Source organism: Myodes glareolus, chromosome 9, assembly GCF_982192425.1.
Source record: "Myodes glareolus chromosome 9, mMyoGla1.1, whole genome shotgun sequence".
Lineage (NCBI taxonomy): Eukaryota > Metazoa > Chordata > Mammalia > Rodentia > Cricetidae > Myodes > Myodes glareolus.
In genome coordinates, this window is record NC_142034.1 from 46,445,484 (window position 1) to 46,454,520 (window position 9,037).

Sequence of the window (9,037 nt, forward strand, 5' to 3'; positions counted from 1 at the left end):
TTTAAATTGATATTATTTTGTACTTTATGTGTATGGGTATTTTGTCTGCATGGACATCTAGGCACCACAGGCTTACAGTGCCCAAGGAGGCCAGAAGAGGGTGTTAGATCCCCTGGGATTGGAACTACACATATTTACAAGCTACCATATGAGCTCTGTGCACAGAACCCAGATCCTCTGGAAGAGCAGCCAGTGCTCGTGACTGCGAAGCCATCTCTCCAGGCCCTCTTCTTTCGAGACCTACTCGCATGTAACTTAGGTTGACCTCTTTCTCACTATGTAACCAAGAATCACTGTGAACTCCCTTTAGAAAAATATATGAAACGGTTCACAAACTTGCAAGTCATCCTTGTGCAGGCTCTGGGCTAATCTTCTCTGTATTGTTCCTGGTTTTGTATGTACACTGCTGAGGTGAGCACCAGTGTGAACTTCTGATCCCCCTGCCTCAGGCTCCTACGTGTTGGGATTACAGGTGTGGGCTACCATGCCTGGTTTATGCCAGACTGGGGAGCAAACCCAGGGTTAGGCAAGTGTTTGATCGACTGAGCCCCGCCCTCAACTCCTCCCTTGTCTTTTGAAAGGTAGAGAGAGAGAGAGAAAGGAAGAGAGAGAGAAAGGAAGAGAGAGAGAGAGAGAGAGAGAGAGAGAGAGAGAGAGAGAGAGAAGATAAGGAAAGGGACTTGTCTAAAGAGGCACATCTCTTGGGACTGGAGAGGTGGCTCATTGCCTGCTCTTCCAGACGTCCTGAGTTCAATTCCCAGCAACCACATGGTGGCGCACAACCGTCTGTAATGAGGTCTGGTGCCCTCTTCAGGCCTGCATGTAGACAGAATATTGTATACATGATAAATAAATAAATATTTTTTTAAAAAAAGAGGCACATCTCTCTAGTGACCAACTGGGGTCAGAATCCATTGAAAACTGCTGAGGTGAGCACCAGTGTGAACAGTGTGTACAGTTTCCTGGAAGAGGATCTCTCATCCTGGGCTGAACAGACTCAGACGTCACCTCACCCTCCACAGCCTACCTATACTAAAATCTAAGCTCAGGCCCCCCACGTCGGTCCTATCCCTTTCTTGCTTCTTCGCCCTTTATACATTTTAGATCCAAAGGAAGGACTGAGAAGTGATTTTTACCGAGTGCCAATCACTTGCTGACCCTCTCCTTACACCTTGCGCATGCTCTTTCAATCCATCTTTGCCTCCATTTAGAAGATGTCCATGATGGTTACCATTTCACTCGTAAGCATACTAAGCTTAACGGGCTTTGGGTTAAAGATGATAAAACTAAGACGGTGCAGCGGCTGTAGCTCAGTGGCAGGGAGCTTGCCTAGCATGCATAAAGTCCTTGGTTTTTATCGGCAATATAAAAACAAAACCAAAACCAGACCAACAAACACAAATACTAGCAACCCAGAAACCCAAGTGCAAATGTTCCCACAATACATGTTCCCTGTCCCCAAAGCAGATAACATAGTAGTAACCATGCCAGTCTGGTTCTAATCATTTCTCTCTCTCTGTGTGTGTGATGTGATGTGATGTGTGTGTGTGTGTGTGTGTGTGTGTGTGTGTGTGCACGCACATGCATGTGCACATGTAGACGCTGGGTTTTAATACCAGATGTCTTTCTCTATCACTCTTCACCTGTTTATTTGTTTTGTTTTGTTTTTCAAGATAAGGTCTCCCTCTGTGGCCACGACTAGCCTAGAACTCACTGTGTAAACCAGGCTGATCTCAAACTCAGAGATCCCGCTGCCTCTCCCCAGCCCCCAACTCCCTGTGCTGGGGTCAAATGTGTATGTCACTAAGCCAGGCTTCACGCTATTGTTTTAAAACAGCATTTCTTGCTGAATCTGGAGCTCACAATCACTAGCTAGATAAGCTAGTCAAAGAGTCCCCAGAGATGCCTGCCTCCCCACCCACCCATCCCTTGAGTGACAGGCGCATTCTTCACCCCTGGTTTTGACCTGGGTACTGGGGACCTAAACCTAGGTCCCCACACTTGGATATCAAGCGCTTTACAGACATCCCCCGGCCTTTATCTTATTCACGACACAGGATTTTACTACCAACTCAGGCTGGCCTCAAACTCAAAACCTGCTTTGGCCCCCAGTAACACTCTTCCTCCACTTGAGGGCGGGCACTGGTAAGAGCCAGAGTACACCGGTGACCTTTGTGACTGACCACTAGAGGTCACTTCTCACCCACAAAGGTTCTTTCTCACAGGTCTCTCTCACTGGCCGGACAGGTCTAGTGGCTCAAAGAGGGGAGGGGTGGAGTGGGAAAGGAGATGGGGGAGGGGACTGGAGATTTGGGGAGAGGAGGCTAGGATACAGAAGGAGCAATGCAGAATAAAACGACTCCTTTAGAAGGAGGGGACAAGGTCTTCTAGTATCAGTCTTGAGAGAAATGGAAAGAGAGTTCTAAGACTTCCTTATCCAAAGGAGGAGAGGAAGAGGAGGTGGGGCGGTACCTCCTGATGAGTTAGCTAGTCCACCACCTGTAAACAGTCTCTTTCCTTCCCAGAACTGCCTCGTGGAAGTGGGTGGAGCTCCAGCCCCAGGTCCTGAGCACTAGTCACTGAATGTTTGTAATTTGGTACTCTTTTCCTTAAAGGGGCCTCTCCATATAAGCACCAAGCCCCACAGGACGTGGCTTTTAGCCCCACTGGCTCCAGTACAGAGGATTTAAAGAGAGAGGAAAAAGAGGCCAGGAGTTCCAAAGGAAAGCATCCGCCCCAAGACTAACAAGCGAGGGTTCCCTGTTGGGGTAGGAGGGTTCATTCAAAGGCCAAAGATCCCGGGTGATGAACTCCCGCCGGCCGGCAGTCAGAGGTGAGGGGGTCCTTTCTCCTGCTGGCCTATAGGTTCCTGTGGCTGGTAGTAGTTTGCCTGAATCTTAACAGACAGGCCTACAGCATCCTGTTAGCTGCTTTCTGAATAAACAGTGGTCTTGCCAACCGTTGTGTTGATTTTGGAAAGGAAAAAAAAAATCAACACCGAAAGGACAGTCCCATAATTCCTGTGCTGTGAACTTTGCAAAGGGACAAATGACAGGGTAGCAGGAAATCACCTGCTCACAGTTCCTGAATACCTGCTTTATCAGTTCTTGGTTAGCTGCCTCTCACCTATCCCCACACCTGAGGTTATAAACAGCCCCAAATCCCACCCTCCCAGAGTGGATTTGAAACCTGAGTTCACTGGCTGCCCTGCCTGTAATCTCCTTTGCAAAACTTGTCATTTCAGAATTTGATATACTGTGTTGTGGGCAAATGGACCAGGTTCTGTGAGTTCTCAAGGAAGAGCTCGCGGCAGGAGGGGCCAGAGGGGAAGTGCTAACTTTCCTCCATAACCGCTGAACTGCTCTCCAGCTGAACTGTTGCCTTCCGTGTCTCCCCGGGTTTAGGAGTAGTTGTAGGAGCCTCGGCTGCGGGAGCGGGGAGGGATGAGAGAGAAAAAAGGATCAGAAGAGGAGCGGGTCCTTATAAAAGGCCAGCCCAGCGCCCACTAAATGTTCTGCCAGCTCTGGAAACCCCACCCTTCCTGACAGGGTGCTCTCTGCTTCTGCTTCAGTAAACACCTGTCTTCAGCGCTCCTGCGTCGTTACTTCCTTTGTCCCCGGACGTTCAATGCTTTATTCACCTCGGGAGAGACTTAGGACATCTGAGAAGCCAGCATGGCTCTTGGTACAGTTCCATATTGAGATCGACAGTTCTATTTGGGAGATGTGATGGGTTCTGGGATGAAAGTTCAAGCAATACCCATAAGGCTAAGGGCAGATGACACGAGGAACCTGGGTTTTGAAGCGAACCACAGTGCTGGAACCTGGCTGGACCCAGCAGCTCCCAGGCACAGATGAGAACTGACTGCCTCTCTCCCAACTCCACGTCCAGCAACTTCAATTGGGTAGCTTGAAATTGACCAAGGTGAAAGTATTTATATAATTAAAACTGGCAACCACTGCAAATCCAGACTCTCCTCTCCGGAGCTGTCGGACATCTACCAGAGCATCGTTGTGCCACCCCAACACACGTACCATACCGACTGCCTGCAGTCTCTGTGTTTGTCTATGTATGGGCTCACAGAGGAGGCCTGACTACGGCCCCTGGCAATCTTCCTTGTTCTGTTACGCAGATAATTTTAAGTATTTTCCTGTTAATTATATCCTGATTCCAGACAGTTATCTCTTTTCTTTCTTTTATAACACATAATTATTCCTGCACCTCATTTGGACGCCCTCCTTGCCTTAGGGATTAAATGGCTTCTTGTGAAATCTGGGGCAATGATGCAGCCAGGACAGCAAATCACCCTTTCTTTCCAGGAGTGAGCAGTACAGATGCCATCGACAACTGCACGGTACAATCCAGATGTACGCTGTGTCATGATTCGGTGTCTGTCTGGGCACCTTTGCAATGGTAGAGACTGCGCCATCCGGCGTCACCCTGGTTGACACATCATTTACCAAGTTCCATTCTGTGCCCTGAGCAGTGTTCTTTCAAGAAGCTGGAGGCCCTTCCAGAGATCCCACAGTGAATATCCTGTCCTTCTAGGACACCGGGGAAATTTAACATGAACGTATTTGTATCAGATAGAGAGAAACAGGCAAAGAGAAGTCACCTGATCTGCTCAGGCCAGTCCCAATGATGGAGGGCTCAGTGTGAAGACCATTAGCTGCAAGACATACCATGGAGAGATATATAGGAGGGAGAGGTCACCCACATGCCCACTTCCTACCAAGTACTCCTATAATAAATAATTTGAGGTGCCAGAGGTACTTGGTGGTAGAATACTTGTCCCTAAATTCAGAGTTTAGTCATCAGTAACACACACACACACACACACACACACACACACACACGGGTGGGAGGACACTGGGTGTGATGATATACCCCTAGGGGGCCCTGGGTGTGATGGCACACCCCTGTAAACCCCATACTTGGGAGGCTTAGACAAGGCTAGCCTAAGCAATGAAGTGAGATGCTGTCTCGATAAAAGAAAAAGAACAAAAACCCACCATACAGCTCATAAATAGCTAATAATTTAAAATATTTAAAACTTTAAATCAAGGTGCACAGCAGGACTCGTGAGGAAAAGCAATCCCAGGCCATGCCTCTGGTCCTGGCTCCCCTCTTCTAAACCTGCTCCCCAAGGCATGTCATCATTGTCGTTGAGATTTGTTACTGTAATAACAAGTACAGTCACTTTGTTTTGTGTTCTTGGCATATTTATGCCTAGAACAGTGTTTGGCAGGCGGTAAATAGCTGTTGAAACCATACTGTCCCTCCTGTCTGGGCTGGGGTTTGAACCCAGTGCTTCTAAGCTACACTGTCAACCCTAATAATATTTTTACTCACTTATATATTAACCACGTTTCCTTTTTATGTCTCCAACTGCTCCAAGGTTTTGCCAAGGTTTATCACTTCTCTGTGAAGCCGTTTACACCTTTGTTTCTTCTTCCACAACTACAGATAATATCTCTGGACTCTTATCTTGCTTTCTGAGCCAATCTGCCTGACTTGAGGGCCATGCCCTTCCACGCTACACTGAATATCGCACACTGAGCAATCCTGGGCCAGAGCTCCTCTGTATAATTAGGGGAAACATGTTTTATAACAATGCGCAGGGGAAATGGATTTTGACTAGCACATCCCAAGGAAGAACAGAAAGAAGATAATGGAGGGAGCCCTACTTAAGTTATTAAATTAAGGTCAAGTGTTAAGATTGTGGATATAGCTCAGTGGTAGAGTGTTTCCTTAGTATTCATGAGGTCCTGGGTTCAATTCCCAGCACTGCCTTAAGTATAGTTCAGAAACACTGAGATATCAGCATATGTCCACAGCTCAAGGGCTGGGGATGGAGTTCAGCAATAAAGCACAGGCCAAGCATGCACAACTTCCCCCCGCTTTTAAGGGTCAGGGAGTTGGATCAGTGAGTAGGGGTACAGTCTCCTACTTAATGACTTGAGTTTGGTCCCTGGAACACACATGGGAAAAGTTAAGGACAAACTTCTCTGACTTCTACCTTCCCACATAACACATGTACAGCACACACACACACACACACACACACACACACACACAGTTTTTAAATGTCATTTTAAAAAGCTCAGATTTTTGCTAACAGTCTCCTGTTACCTAAAGTGCTCTCCTGACCTTTCTACAACACAGGACCTGCTTTCTACAGTAAGAATTCTTTGGACCTAAGAAACTGGTAGGCACCTTGAGTTCACCTCTGCTATTGTTGAATCCTGCAAATGCCATCTGTGTTCTTGGCACACCGTGAAAAGGATGGTGGGAGGCGAATATAGCCCTGGCATAAGCCTGAGTGTGGGTTACACTAACAGCACAGGATCAGAGGAGAAGAGAAATCAGGCTTTGTTTTCCAGGAGTCCTTGGCTAGCACTGTGCGCACAAAGCAAACACTGTCCACGTCGATGCCTCAGTACGGACTTCTTGTCTGTATCCTTTCTCCACCTACTTCCAGAAGTAGAAAAGCATCTTTTGTTTTTTTATTGTACTTCCTCATCCCCAGCCCCTCCCACTCTTTGTTCTTAAAGGCACACACTGCCTCTGTGGATCTCAGGCCTTTGGACTCAGGCAGCACTCAGGACAGATAGCAGGGAAGCAACAGCTTCTCATGGGGCTCCACATGTTGAAATCCTAAGGACTACCCCTTACTCTGCCTTCTACCCAGACTCATCCCTGTGGTTCAGTAGGGGCATCCGGCTCTCTGCCAACTTCCCCACACAACCAGCCAACTGCACATCTTGAGTTCTTACCCACTGCCAGTGGAGCCCTGTCAATGTTTGCTGTGCCTTTTGCTCACCATGTAGAGACAATACACCCACTGGAAGAACACTGTAGGAAGTAGTAGGGCTTCTTGGGCTATGATCTAGCTAGATTTGAATTGAATAAATTTAGCATTTGGATTTAAACAAAAAGGCCATATCATTAATTGATACTATATTCTACTGGAAATAACAGGAAAATCTAAAAGTGGCTTTAGAAACCTTTTTTTTTAAGTTATAAACTGATTGGCCCATTTGCTCAGGCTTCTTATTAACTCTGATAACTTACATTAGCCTATTATTCTTGTCTATGTTAGCAATGTGGTTCAGTACCTTATTCTGCAAGCCAGTCACATCTTGCTTCCTCTGTGGCTAGGTCAGGACTGCAGGATAAGCTTTCCTCTTTCCAGAATTCTCCTGTTCTCGTCGCCCCACCTCTACTTCCTGCCTGGTTGTCCCGCCTATACTTCCTGCCTGGCTACTAGCCAATCAACATTTATTTAAAATATAATTGATAAGATAGAGACCATTGTCCCACAGCACTTCCCCTTCTTTTTTTTTTTAAAAAAAACAAGAACTCTAAATCTAATATCCTTTGTTTAGCTTTTCTCCTCACTATTAGCCAAAACAACTTATAATCAACATTCTAAACAAAGGAAAATATTCATAGTCCATCTTTTGGAATGTGGGAGTGGTTTTCCAGGCTACTTCCTGCTGGTTGGGGGTGCTGATAATCTTACGGGGATCTAAAGAAAATTTAGAATTATGATCAAGTCCTGACTGGAGTATCCTGTGAGCCTTGATCATCTCAGGCAGCAGTCTTAAATCTGTTCTGATGTAGAATTCAGACATCTGGGCCATCTGTTCCTACTAGAGATTTCTCAGGTGGTCTTCCTTGATCAAACTTGATTTTTCTTAACTCAGAATGAATCCACAGCCTCTCATTTCCTGTGGAAACAAAAACAAAACCTATTCTCCAAAGTAGCATACATTTTTACTTCAATTTTGAAGTCAAGGAATTTTCAAAATACCTATCTTGGATTAATTCAGCAGCATTTATAAACAAATATTTTTTAGCAGCTGTTGCTCCTTCCTCAACATTCAAATAATTCAAAGAGAACATAATAACATACAGTATCCTGATTCTGTATATTTTTCATCTTTACATGGCTTTATTTTAACCTCTATTTCTTTTATTTTTACTTTTAATTTTTGGCTCTTTGAGACAGGTTCTCTGTGTATCTTTGACTGTCCTGGAACTCCCTCTTTAGACCAGGCTGTCCTTGAATTCACAGAGATCTGCCTGCCTCTGCCTCCCAAGTACTGGGATTAAAGGTGTGTGCCACCACACTCAACTATTCTCTTTCTTTCTATTTTATTTTAAGGACTTTAACCTTTTTCTTTTCTCTCCCAAGCCTGTATGTATTTTAACACACTGTAAACCATTTAAAGGTTTTCTTCATCTTTGAATCTCTCTTTACTATGTATCTCTTTTTCTGACCACATGAGTCTTTAATTTGCTAAGCAATATGGCTAGGATTAAAGCTGTGGCTTTGATGGCTGGATCCAGCCCATTCTTTGGCTTTCTGAGATTCCAGCCTCATGGCAGAGGTACCAACCAGAGCCATGTTTATCGCCACAACTCTATGGCATTTCAAGGTCTGTGCCACCACCAAGAAGCATACTGTAGGCTATTCATAAACGCCATTTAAGTGTTTTGTGGCAGAGCCTCTTAAAAGGGCTGCAAAGTTTTTGCAGCTAAAGCTGAGTCAGGAAGCCTCTCTTAAATGAGAGTGCTTGCCTCTAGCAAGCAGAGCCCACTCAAGAAAGTGCTGCTATTAATAAGCCATGTTTTAATCTATTTTTTGTCTAGAATTACTTTTTAAGCTCTTTCAGGCTTTATGTGGATGCAGTTATCCACACGTTGAGCACCATTCTGTTGACTGAGGTTTCTATCCCACCCAGTCCTGTAGCCGTTCAGCCCCAAAGAAATCACACAGAGATCTACATTAGTTATAAACTGATTGGCCTATTTGCTCAGATTTCTTATTAACTCTTATAACTTATATTAGCCCATTATTCTTGTCTATGTTAGCCACGTGGCTTGGTACCTTATTTGGTGAGGCAGTCACATCTTGCTTCTTCTGTGGCTAGGTCAGGACTTGAAACTTAATTTTCTATTGCACACTTGACAAGTCAGAGATAGCCCAGGACTGATATGGCAACCTGGTCCCTGCCACAGGAAGGAAGAA

At 45.5% G+C, this 9,037-nt stretch overlaps 1 non-coding gene across 1 annotated transcript; it reads right to left on the minus strand.

Moving 5' to 3' along the window:
- Window positions 1-312: 312 nt before the first annotated feature.
- On the minus strand, window positions 313-419 carry LOC146893087 (U6 spliceosomal RNA). Its single transcript, XR_015003944.1, has one exon. It is a non-coding gene; the product is annotated as a U6 spliceosomal RNA (small nuclear RNA).
- Window positions 420-9,037: the final 8,618 nt, after the last annotated feature.